This window comes from Vicia villosa, linkage group LG6, assembly GCF_029867415.1.
Source record: "Vicia villosa cultivar HV-30 ecotype Madison, WI linkage group LG6, Vvil1.0, whole genome shotgun sequence".
NCBI classification, from domain to species: Eukaryota; Viridiplantae; Streptophyta; class Magnoliopsida; order Fabales; family Fabaceae; genus Vicia; species Vicia villosa.
In genome coordinates this window covers 162031474-162045129 of record NC_081185.1, presented here as the reverse complement: position 1 = coordinate 162045129, position 13656 = coordinate 162031474, and the positions used below count along the sequence as shown (strand labels likewise).

Below are 13656 nucleotides of genomic sequence, written 5' to 3'. Positions count from 1 at the left end.
ATATTTGATGAAAAACACATTTTCTACTATTGATACTTTTTATTTTAAACTTATAATATTTTATTTTATTAATCAAATATATTATCTATTTTATATTTTAATATAACCGCATGCTATCCCGTGCTATAGCACGGGTGTTTATTTAGTTATTTCTAAATTAAATTAGAATTGGGCCTAGCTTTTTTTAGTTAAAATTCAGAATTCTTAATAATTAAATGAAAAAATAATTAATTTTATGGAAAATATAAAGTGGAGTTATTGAAAAAGTAAGGGTATAATTAATAAGTTATAATATTAAACTATAAAAGGACACTTAAATAAATAAAAAATTCTTCTAAAACAACACTTAAAAAGGAACGGATGGAGTATTTATTAAGGAGTTGATTAAATTTTTAAGAAAAATAAACTAAAATAGAGATTACAATAAGAACACCATTTTTCCTCTTTCTTCCTCAAGAGCGACGTTCCTCACTCCAACTCTGTCACTTCTTCGTCATTTATCCGAACATTGTCTTCGTCTAACATTCGAACACCGTCACCGCACTGTTTCGTCCATATTTGAACATCGTCGTCGCACGATTACGTTCGAAAAAACTTAAATTCTAACATCATCGCCATACTATTACGTTCGATCTCAGTCACTGCACTGTTACGGATCACCTTCTCCGCACTTTACGTTCGATCACCGTCTCCTCAATTTTATATTCAAACACGTCGCGACACTTTTCGTCCTATGTTCGAACACCATCACCGTTTGATCTCTGTCGCAACACTATTACATTCGAACACCGTCGCTGCCGCACTGTTTCGTCGTACACTCCAAGTAGACTTTGCAAAAACTCTATTAAAATAATTTAGTTTTCAATGTTATGGTCAAAATTCAATTTAATTAATTGAGTCCTTTACTGAATATTTAAGGGAAAATTCTTATGTAGACATAACCATAAGAAATAGTTTTACAAACACTCAATCACAAATTTTTAATTAATAAAAAAATAAATATAAGATTGTCTCTCTTTTGTATTATCACAATCACTCCATAAATCCAATTAAGAAAATTAAAATTAAAATAAATAAAATATCCTTTATTCTTATTGAATGTGTCTATGAATATAGATTTAGGTGACTTTCCATGCAAGAATTCTCTTAGACAAGAATCAGATTTAATTGCAAAAAATAAGACACTGTAAATCCTCTAAGGTTACTTTATAAAAGTATAATACATGTAAGCCAAACATTATTTGCTTTTAGAATAAGATAATGATGAATATTACTATTAACTTTAGGGGCGCGCAAAATACTCTCCGGCTCACATTAGTATAAGCATACCGAATAGTAAGGAAAACAACCATTTTCGTTAACCACTGTAACTTCATCCTAGCCGTACACGTTTCCTAAATCACACAGATCCAACGCTATATAACTCAGTCCACCATAGATCCTATTTTTCAGTTTATTACGAAAAATAAACTCGTCACCATTTTCAAGTTACAAAGACAGAGAGAGTAATGGCAACAATGCAAGAGTGTCCAAGAAGTCCAGAAGCGAAACTTGGGATGCGAGTGGAGGATCTATGAGATGTTCAAGAGGTATGTGTTTTTTATGGTTCTGTTTTTTGGGTCTGTATGTTCTTAAAGTGTGAATTTTGTGTTTTGTGTTTGTTTAGAAATTGAAATAAAATCTGATGCTATTTTAGCTGAACCCTATGAAGCACTTGCACATACACTTCAGCAATAGGAGTGTCGCGGTGTCCAACACTCAGTGTCCACACTTATAAGACATTAGTAAGAAACCACACTTGTTGGAAAAGTCAGAGACAATAATTTTGATGAAAAATCAAAAACAATAATTTTAATTTGGACATTTTTAACTCTTTTAATAATAGATGGATAAATGAAGTTCAAATACTATTATATAATAGCGGCGTCGGTGTCCTATATATTTCACACTATCGGTGTCGGTGTGTCTTGTAGTTTATGTTCCGGTATCCGTGTCGTAGTTCATGCCTTTTTAGGCTGAAGCTATGAAAATATGGAGTGAAACTAGATGGTAGTTGGATTGATAGATATATTGGAACGGTTGAGTTTGTTGGAATTGTTGTATGAATTTTGTATCAGATTAGATACACTTCGACTATAACTTCACTTCGACTATAACTTCGCCAATTTCCAAAAAAAAAATTGTTGTATGTTCTTTACTCTTTAGGCTCTCTATTTTTATTATTACCGTATTGTTTTTGGAATTAAAACCTTTTTTGTCAAATATTTAATTGTAACCAAAATCTTTTTGCTGTAATTAATCAGTAATTTTATTTTGTAATTGTCTTAAAACATTTCTAAGTATCTCTTTTATAGAAAAAAGGTTCACACGAAATGGTTATAAGTATAGTTTAACGTGTTTTTTATTTAAAGATTGAATGACAAATTTAATTTTCTTTATTGCATTGTAAGTTAGTTTTTATTTCTCCAGCGTTGGAGTGTTGATTATATGTTTCAAAATATTTTTTATTTTGGATGTATTTATTTAATCACCTTTCCCTCAGTTATTTCTCCTTCTATTCTCTTAAATTTTTCATATACATATAATTATATTCAACACGTCAAAATCCTATGATAGATAATATGATGTAATTATAGATATTTTTAATGTTTTTTCTACCAACTATAGTTGAGTCATGAGAAGAAAGACATAATAGAAGTCTTCTATATTTCTTCTATAACGACTTTCTTCTGATGATCCAGCCATACTTGGTAGAAAAACACTACAAAAATATGCAAATATATTATATCATTTATCATAAAAATTTTTACAGGATTGAATATAATCACATATATATGAAAAGTTAAAGAATACAGAGATAAAAAAGAGAAATACATGAGGGAGAAATGATAAAATAAAAATATCCCAAATAGAAAGTATTTTTGGGACTAACAATCAACTCTGTAACGCTTACCACCCTAATTCCAGGAGAAATTGAATCTAAATTATTCTGCAAAGAAGAGAATTAGATATGTTATTCAATCTTTAAATAAAGAAACACATTAAACTATATATATCCGTCTCGTGTGCATTTTTTCTATAAAAAGAGAGATTTGAAAATATTTTAAGACAGTCACAAAATAAAATTACTGATTAATTACTTGTAAATTATTGGCCAATGTCCAATTTATTAGAAGACATTTATCTTCCGGTTAAAAACAAAAAAGTAAATGTTAATATATCATTATTCGAAGCATAATAAAACAGAGAAAATACTAATGAAGGTTTGTAAATAAAAAGAAAAGAATTAAAAATTATTTATAAAGATGGAAAAGAAGAAAAATACAATGAGTAAGAGGTATGCCAAGTACCTTTTTTTGTCATAACTTGTCCCTGAGTTGTTCTGCCCTTTAGAAGTAGCACTTATTTGTCGAATACAGGCATATATATATATATATATATATATATATATATATATATATATGATCCATTTAGTTAATATAAAGATTTGCTGTAGTTGAGCAGATTGCTATGTTCTATAATAATAATGTGAAGTATTAAATTGTGTTTTTTATTCTTCTTATTCTTTTCATTTTAACACAATTTGTTAGGATGCAAATTCAAGAACCCTAACAAAGCTAATAAAAGCTCTAAAAGTACAACACAAATAAAACCATGCTAAGAAAAATAATAATAAAAGATAATTTTTGATTTCTTTGATTCATTCTAAATGTCTCCATGAGACTACATTATATAACATTCTTAATGGATAATAATAATAACATAAAAGCCAAAACACTACTAAAAGCCCAATAACCATACTAATAATATAAGTCCTATTATAACCCTTCTATCACAATTGTACTCATTAATTTTTTTATGAATATTAATATTGTTAGTATCAAGAAAGAAAGATGATGAGGACTCAAAACATGACTCGGTTGATTTGTGAGTAGATTGTCATAACTATGTTTTCTTAATGACCGTGACTATATTGACATGTGCATCATTACTATACCTGCTAGGAAATCCTATTTGGTTGTATGTGCTATCAAAAATTAAGGGCACATGTTGTAATGGTCGTGAGGAACACCAAGGTGTCTACTGAGTTAATCCAGAGGTGGCAGATTGATTTTGCTGGATTGGGTTGCACTCAATGTTGAGGTATATAGCATGAACCAACTATCTCAAAAACATAGCAAGTTGGGTGTATAAACACACATTATTTTACTTTGTATTTGTTTATTGGACAAGTGTTTTTTTATTTATTTATGCAGAATCTTAATAGAGAGTTTTTGGTTGAATAAATCTTGAGATCAAAATGAGTCTTAGTTCATTCACATTCTTCAGTATTAGTTGTCTTTATTTACTTTTATTTTTGGATTGTCAAGGTGATGGTGATGGATCTTCTTGTTGGAATCGTTTGCTAGGTTGTTGAGGCATGGAATGCCCGCGGAGCACGCTTGCATGTTCTTATTAATAAACTAGAATTTTTTTCTTTTGGAGGTTAGTATTTCCAAAATTTCTAGATTGGTTCTCATTGAATGCAAATGTAGCTAAACTACTTACTTGATTCTGGTCTTTTTCAGAGCCACAAGTTTTCAAAAGATAGTTACGAAGATCACATGCAAGTGAGTTATCTTGTGAGCCATAAAAGTTGGTGTTGGACATATTGATGCTTAAATTGCTATTACTAGGGTAGATAATTTGTTTTTGACATAAGAATTAATGAATGAGCTTGTGTTGTCTGACTCTCACAATTAGTTTTCTTAATCTTATTTTTTTCCATGAACTTGACATATTGCATCTTAATTCTGATGTGAGTGATGGTGGCTGATTATGATTTCTACTTCATGTACTTTAAGTTCTTACTTCTTGATCCTAATTGATTTTTGACTTGTGTGATATAATGAATTTGCCATTGTTTGAGCATTAATTGTGAAGTCTACAAAATCTTGAGAGACAACATATGAATAGGCTCTATGAAAAGTTATGTATTTTGTGCTTATTTATACTCAATATTAATGTTAAACGATGAACAAATTTATATATTAATTATTTTTAATAATATGGATGTGTTGCCAACTCTAATTTAAACAATAAATGCTATTAATTATATTAAATATTAATTAAAATTTTATTTATAATTGAATGAAAAAATACCAAAAAAAAGTTTTTTTTTTTTTAGGATATCACTTTTACTTACAGTCACATGTTGAAGCTAAACAAAATAACTTTTCTTGGAAAAATAGTGACATACATCTAGAACTATAGATAAAGATGTTTGTCTTTCGTTAAAACATTCACCACGTTGCTGGTTGCACAATAAAGTACCCAGTCATTGGTGATTTACAAATCGGTTTTTATCTACGGAATAGTAATTTATATTGAGAAGTTTCTCTGTCACTACAAGTTAATTTTTTTGTTACAAGAAAAAAATAGAATAACAAATAACATTAATATGATAACTTTATTTGTTAAATTATTTACAATTTGAGACAAAATTATTTTGCTAGAGTGACATATAGTTTGAGATAGATACAGTAATTAATAATCTTTATCTAACTTATATGTCACTTTATCAATTTCATATTAAACGAAAATTATAAATTACAAAAACAAATTAAAAATTATTTTACTAAAATGTTTAAATTAGTGTTTTAAAAATTGGACAAATTCGCAGATGACACAATTATTATATCGGAAGGAGACACGGCAAATTTGTGGAGTATGAAAGCAATTAATTCTTAGAGGTTTTGAACTAATGTCGGGTTTGCGTATTAACTTCTCTAAAAGTAACATTTATGGTATCAATGTTGGTGATTGGTTTCTTGAAGCGGCATCTAGCTTTCTTTCGTGTAAAGTGAGTAGTCTTCCGTTCAAGTATTTGGAAATTAAAGTGGGTGGTAATCCTAGAAGCATTTCTATGTGGAAAGATCTTTTAGTGTTCATCAAAAAACGTCTAGCCGTTTGGAGAGGTAAGAACCTCTCTTTAGCGGGGCGCGTGGTCTTGATCAATGCGGTGCTTAATGCGATTCCGATTTATTCTCTATCTTTCTATAAAGCTCCGACGAAGGTGCTTCAAGAGATTCGGACTATCCAAAGTAAATTTCTTTGGAGTGGTGGTGAAGATAGAAAGTCTATTCATTAGGTGTGTTGGGACACGGTTTGCAAATCAAAAGAGGAAGGTGGCTTAGGAATAAAGAATGTGGAAATTATGAATGTGACTCTTATAAGCAAGTGGAAGTGGAGGATTTTAAACGAGAACGAAGCGGTTTGGAGTGGCATCATTAGATCTAGATATGGTAAGGTGAAATTAAAGGTTTTAGTAGGTGACATGGCGGTAGTGGGCAAGAAGGATTCTATATGGTGGAGAGACGTAATGGTGTCGGATAATTATGAGAGACTTTTAGTCAATCATTTTTCACGAGCAATTAAATGTTGTGTGGGTAATGGTGAAGATATTCCGTTTTGGTATGCTTGTTGGATTGACAAACAACCTTTATTGGAAGTCTTTCCGGATTTATTTCAGGTGACATCGGATCATCTTTTAGCGGTGGCTGATTTGGGGCAATTCGGACAAGATGGATGGCAGTGGGATTTGCGGCCTTTGCTGCCAGATAACGCAGCAGCCTTGCTGCCAGCGGCCAGCACTAGTTTTGCTGCTGGATTGCTGAATTCGGCCAGCAATGGCTTCACTTTTTTGATGCAGGAAATAGAAGAGGTGTTGAACCAATGCTCTCCGCAAAAGAATGTTCGTGACTCCTTTTCTTGGGTGGAAGATACGTCCGGTTCTTTTAGCGTAAAGTCTTGTTATGGGCGCTTCAAGTCGTGCTTATTGGGACCTCCCTTGCAAGTTCCTTTGGTTAAGACCTTGAATTTCCTTTGGAAGGTTAGAATCCCCTCAAAAATTCTTTTTTTTGGTTCGAAATTTTTGCATAATAGAATTGCAACAAAAGACCAATTGTGCAAGAGAGGGATTTTGGTGGAGAACATAGATTTATTATGTGTTTTGTGTTTGAAAGAGGAGGAAAATTTGGAACATTTATTTGGTGATTGTGAAGTTGTTCATAATATTTGGAGGAGGGTGTTTTGTTGGCTTGTTCCTTCCCTTGATATGTCCTTTGATAATTTTTCTCTTTCTTTTTATTTTGCGACTCCGTGAAGTGCCCGGCGAAGAGAACAATAGTAGGACTGATTTGGTTGACTACTATTTGGTGCATATGGAAGAAGAGGAATGCCATTATCTTTAAGAAGGAGAGTTTTTGTTTTACCGAATGTTATTCGAATATTATCATGTTTTCCTGGAATTACTTGTTAGCTTTCTATAAGCTAGGTGAACTTTGTAATTACCATACTTGGAATATCTTACCTCTCGCTTGTTTCGAGTAGGGAGAGCTTTCCGTTTGTATTCTTGGGCGGAGTAACTATTATACTCCCCTTGATTAATATCATTGCTTATTGAAAAAAAAAATCATTTAGAGTATTAGATCCCCGATTTGGTTCAATCTATTCTAGCCGATAAGTTTAGTCGAAAGGTGTGGATCTATGTGATCAAGAGAAAAGACGGAGTATTTGAAATCTCTAAAAGATTCAAAATACTTGTTGAAAACCAAGATGAGAAGAAGATCAAAGTTCTTCGAACATATGGAGATGGCGAATACATATCCAAGATGTTTGAAGAATTTTGTGCAAAACATGGTGTTGATCATGAGGTAAGAAATATTTAAAATATGGACATTAAAATAAATAGTCTATGACTGATATCTCATAGATACGTTCACATCTACACGTTGATCTATCCCTGCAAGAACCTCCATTACGACAAACAATCTACAACTGCTAAATTGAGAAATAAAATAAAATATAAAAGAACTCTTAGATTAATATACTTTATCAAGCGAGTATTAAATCTTTAATGTTAATCGAATTTTGTTAAAAAGATTCTACAATTTAGTAAAAAACGAATTATGTACGTGAACTAATATAAACAACAACAAATGAAAAATTTAAAAGATGGATATTAAAATAAATAGTCTACGACTGATATCTTATATATACGTTCACATCTACCCGTGGATCTATACCTGCAAGGACCTTCATTATGATGAACCATCTATAGCTATTAAATTGAGAAATAAAATGAGAAATAAAAAAAAATCTTATATTAAAATACTTGACCACGAGAATGTTAAGTCTTTAATCTTAATCGAATTTTGTTAAAAAGATTATACAGTTTTGTCAAAAATAAATTCTACAATGAATTAATATAAAACAGCAACAAACGAAAGATTTAAGAAATGGAAAGTAAAATAAATAGCTTACATATGGTATCTCATATATACGTTCACACCTATCCGTGGATCTATGTCAGCAAGGACCTTCACTATGATGAACAATTTACAACTATTAAATTAAGAAATAAATAGAACTTCTGAATTAATATATTTGATCAAAAGAGTATTAGATCTTTAATGTTAATTGTATTTTGTTCAAAAGATTCTATAATTTATTCAAAAATGAATTTTGTAGTGAATTAATATATATGTGTATATTTATGTATTGTATTTAGTGTAGTATATTTATGTAGTATATTTATGAATTTTGTACTGATTACAGCAGGTGTTTTCAGCTTCTGGGTTTCTATTTGAGTAGGCGTAACCGGTTACAGTTTTTAGCGTAACCGGTTACGAGTTCGAGTTTGGGCTTTTTAGCTTATTTTTTAAGTTGTTTTGTGTTCCACTTGTTTTTGAAAGCTTTTATAAATATTATTTAATTATAGTATTTGTTGTTAATGCCAATTTCTCTCCTCATCTCAATTACTCTTTCTCTCTATTATTTTCTCACATCATCTTCTTCAATTGCCATTTTTTCTCCATTGATACACCAAAATACTTTGTGTATGTTCCAACATTTGACATCAAGAGCCTTAGTTACGATCCTTAATATGCTGCAAAAATGACTCTTGTCTCCAACGATCGAGTTCTCACTAATCTTTCAACCCTTGATTCGAAGAACTATGGTAAATGGTGCAAAAAAATAAAGATATTATTTGGTCATCGAGATGTTCTTGAAGTGGTTAACAATGAAGTTATTTCACTTGGGGCAGAAGCTATAGATGGTCAAAAGACTACACACAAGGAAGAAAAGAAGAAAGATTACAAGGCACTCTTATTGATTCACTCTTGTGTTGATGGTGACAACTTTGAAAATTTTGGCGATTGTGATTCGGCGAAGCAAGCTTGGGAGATCTTGAAGAAAGCTTATGAAGGGACTGGTAAAGTAAAGGTGGTGAGGTTACAAACTCACAAGTGATAATTCGAATTGGTTCAAATGAAAGAGAATGAGACAATCGACGAATACTAACGTGCATTACGCGTTTGGTGAATCAAATCAAGTCGTGCAGAGAAACTGTTTTGGATCATAATACTGTGTCGAAGATCTTATATTCTTTAACCTGATTCGACAATATTGTAGTGGCAATCGAAGAATCGAAGGACCTGTCAACATTAAGCAAAGAGGAGCTTCAAAGCTCTCATGAGGCTCATGAACAAAGGATGGATGACAGGGGAAATGGCAAAGTTAAAGTAGAGATTCCATTGCAAGCACGACTCAACGAGAAGAAACGATTGAAAGGAAAAATAGGGCTTCGAGAGGGAAGTCAAATTTCTAGAATTTTGGTAGAAAAGATTCACAAAATTCGAAGATTTCGATGGGGGAGTGGTGAGAGCATCTCCAAAGGTATTGGTAAAGGCAACAACACAAAGAGAATTGACAAGAGTAATGTGAAGTGTTACAATTGTCATAGAAATGGTCATTTCGCAAGAGATTGTAATGCGAAACCAAGGGAAATCAAAGCGATGAGGCTAAGGTTACTTGACAGGAGGTGGATGGTGATAAAACGCTTCTGGTGATGATCACACAGGCGAATTTTGGCACTAATAAGCTGCTAGACAACAGCAGTAACAATTGCAAGTTGATGGAGAGCAGCAGTAGCAGTTGCAAGTTGTTGGACAGTAGTTGCGGTAGTTCTAAAAATACTGCAAAAGGGCGTTTGGAGCTAAACGTAATGGTAAGTTCGAGATGGAGTCCAAGGTAATAATGAATGGTACTTGGATTCTATTTGTTCAACACATATGACGGATAGAAAGGGTTGGTTTGTCAAAATCAATCAAGCCATAAAGAATAAGGTGAAGTTCAAGGATGATACCACTTTAGCGGCCGACGGGGTCGATGATGTTTTGATCATGAGATGTAGGCTTGTACAATCGTTCGATTTGGGTCGATATCGGGTCCAAAACTTAAACCCGACGCAAATCGTGGTTTCATTTTAAATGCCCAATTTCGATCGATAAAATTTCAATATTTGGCGGAAAGTGGTGAGAGCAACTCCAAAGGTAGTGGTAAAGGCAACAACACTAAGAGAATTGAGAAGAGTAATGTAAAGTGTTACAATTGTCATAGAAGTGGTCATTTCGCAAGAAATTGTAACGCGGAACCAAGGGAAAATCAAAGCGATGAGGCTAAGGTTGCTTGACAGGAAGTGGATGATGATAACACGCTTCTGGTGATGATCACACAGGCAAATTATGGCTCTAATAAGCTGTTGGACAGCAGCAGTAACAGTTGCAAGTTGCTGGACAGCAGCTGCGGTAGTTCCAAAAATACTCTAAAAGCTCATTTGAAGCTAAACGTTATGGTAAGTTCGAGATTGAGACCAAGGCAGTGATGAGTGGTACTTGGATTTTATTTGTTCAACACTTATGACGGGTAGAAATGGTTGGTTTGTCAAAATCAATCAAGCCACAAAGAATAAGGTCAAGTTCGAGGATGATATACCACTTTACCGACCGACGGGGTCGATGATGTACAATCTTTCGATTTGGGTCAATATCGGGTCCAAAACTTAAATCTGACGCAAATCGTGGTTTCATTTTAAATGCTCAATTTCAACCGACAAAATTTCAGTTTTCGGCGGATTTTGTTAGATCGGTTTATTGAATAAATTGGGTGAATTTAATCGGTTTAATATTTATTAAACTAAATCCATAAAAAATATTTATTTTTTGATTTTAAAAAAATTATCAAAATTTTAAAATAGAATTATATTTTTATTAATGAAAAATTATTATTACGTGATAATATTATCAATATCATTTTACATTAATTTGATCATTGTCATACTTTAAACCAAAAAGTAAATAACAATCAAAATTTTGTATTGGATTTTCTTGTGTTCTTATGAATAAACAATATCATTACTAGATTATAAAAATGGTAATATCATAAAAACATTATTGAACTCCATTTTTAAAATGGATCAATATATAATAATACAAATAAAAAAATTAAATATTAGTTGAGTTCGGTCGGGTTCGGTTTCGAGAAGATCTAAAATAATCATCCGGGTCCGACCGAATCAACCCTATACTATTCAAATTAATCAACTTAATCAACTGGACACTGGATCCAATCCGAACGGTTTACACAAAAATTAAAATGGGTCGGCCGGTTATAATTGGTCGCCTGAAATTTGTCCACTCTTAATGAGAAGGGATGGTGGTCATTCCTTGATCAAAGATGTGCTATACATTCCTAGAATTAAATGTAATCTCTTGAGTATTGGCTAATTCATTGAGAAGGATTACATGATTTGCATGGAAAACAAGATCTTACGCGTTTTGGATCGAAACAGGGTTTTAGTCCTTAAAGCTCCTATGGTTGACAACAGGACTTTCAAGATAGAGTTGAAAGTGATGGAGCATATGTGTCTTGCAACAACGGCAAGTCGAGAAGATTGGTTGTTACACTACCATATTGGACATCTCATTTTTTGAGACCTCGACGGGTTACAAAGGGATGGTATGGTGACAAGGTTTCCAAAGATCAATATTTCAGTTGAGATATGTGAAGAGTGTGTGGAAGGAAAGCTGCACAAGATTAGTTTCAGCAAGGATGTAGGTTAGAGGACCAAACATCACCTTGAGGTGGCGTACTTAGATGTGTGTGGTCCACTGCAAGTCATAACTCGTATGGTGACAATATGTACTTTGTCACTTTTATCGATAATTTTAGTAGGAAACTATGGACATACATAATCAAGAGAAAGGATGAGGTATTTGATTTGTTCAAAATATTTAAGTCCATGGTTGAGCGGCAAAGCGATAACAAGCTTAAAATTTTCAAATGGATGGTGAAGGTAAATATACCTCGAATGAGTTTGGGAAGTATTGTGATGAAAAAGGGATAATGAGTGAAGTTGTGCCACCCTACACGCCACAATATAATGGTGTTGCCGAGAGGGAGAATCGTTCGATAAACATGGTTCGAAGCATGTTAAAGGGAAAGGACTTGCCGAAGGAGCTATGGAGTGAAGCCGTTTATACAGCCGCCTAGTTGTTGAATAGGTTCCCTACAAAGAAGCTTGATAAGGTGACTCCAGAAGAAGTATGGTATGGATTTAAACCAAGCATGAGTCATTTGAGAGTTTTTTGTTCGATAGTATTTTGGCATGTTCTGGGTCAGATTCGAAAGATGTTTGATGATAAGGGTGAAAAAATGTTGCTCGTTGATTATCACCCTACTGGAGGTTATAAATTGTTCGATGTTTCAAACAAGAGGATCGTGATTAGTCGGTATGTTGTGGTCGACGAGCTCAAGCCTTTTGATAGAAAAATAATGACTTTGACAGGTCCCGTAATCGGTTACCAGAATAGAATAACCGATTACGGGCACAATTTCTTGCAACCAGAAGCTGTTGGAATTGGTGTAGCAGAAGGTGTAACCGGTTACGAAAATCCTGTAATCAGTTAAGGCAATGAAAATGTAGAAAATCAGTTTGCTGCAGCTACTGAACAACAACCTGTCGAAGCCGAATTTGGGTAACACAGTAGACGATCAACTAGGCAAAGAGGTTTGACTCAAAGACTCCAAGATTGTGAAGTATTCTGGGACAATGAAATCTTTGATGATGGCGATTACGTTCACTTTTCGCATATGGTCGAATTTGAGCCCATTAGCACGGAAGAGGCATTAAGTGATCCAAAGTGGGTGTGTGCAATGAAAGAGGAATTGGAATCGATCGAGAAGAACAGTACTTGGGAGTTGGTTGATCTACCGGTGCGAAAGAAGCCAATCGGTGTGAGATGGGTCTTTAAAGTGAAGACAAATTCCAAAGGTGAAATTGTCAAGCATAAGGCTCGACTAGTTGCGAAGGAATTTTTTGCAAAGAGAAGGTATAGACTTTGATGAGGTGTTTGCCCCTGTTGTTAGGCTAGAAACCATAAAGCTAGTTATTGGCATTGCGAATTGCAACAATGGGTCGATGTATAAAATAGATATGAAATCTGCGTTTTTGAATAGTACTCCACTTGAGGATGAGGTTTATGTAGAACAGTCCTTGGTTTTGTTGAGACAAATCAAGAGGGAAGGGTCTACAAATTGAAGAAAGCTCTTTATGGTTTGAAACAAGTTCCACAAGCTTGGAACAAACTCATAGATGGGTTCCTAGTCGACGTTGGTTTCAAGAAATGTGTTTATGAGCATGGTGTATATGTAAAGACGGATGCGAGCAAAAATGTGATAATACTTTGCTTGTATGTGGACGATTTGTTGGTTACGGGTAGCAATTAGTTGAGTATTTCCTAGTTCAAGAGTGAACTTATGGAAGAGTTTGAA

General features: G+C 33.2%; 1 long non-coding RNA gene across 1 annotated transcript; it reads left to right on the top strand.

Annotated features, from left to right (window-relative positions):
• The first annotated feature begins 1467 nt into the window (after positions 1-1467).
• LOC131613041 (uncharacterized) lies at positions 1468-4828 on the top strand. Its single transcript, XR_009287553.1, has 4 exons — positions 1468-1589; positions 4005-4143; positions 4371-4485; positions 4569-4828. It is a non-coding gene; the product is annotated as an uncharacterized LOC131613041 (long non-coding RNA).
• Positions 4829-13656: the final 8828 nt, after the last annotated feature.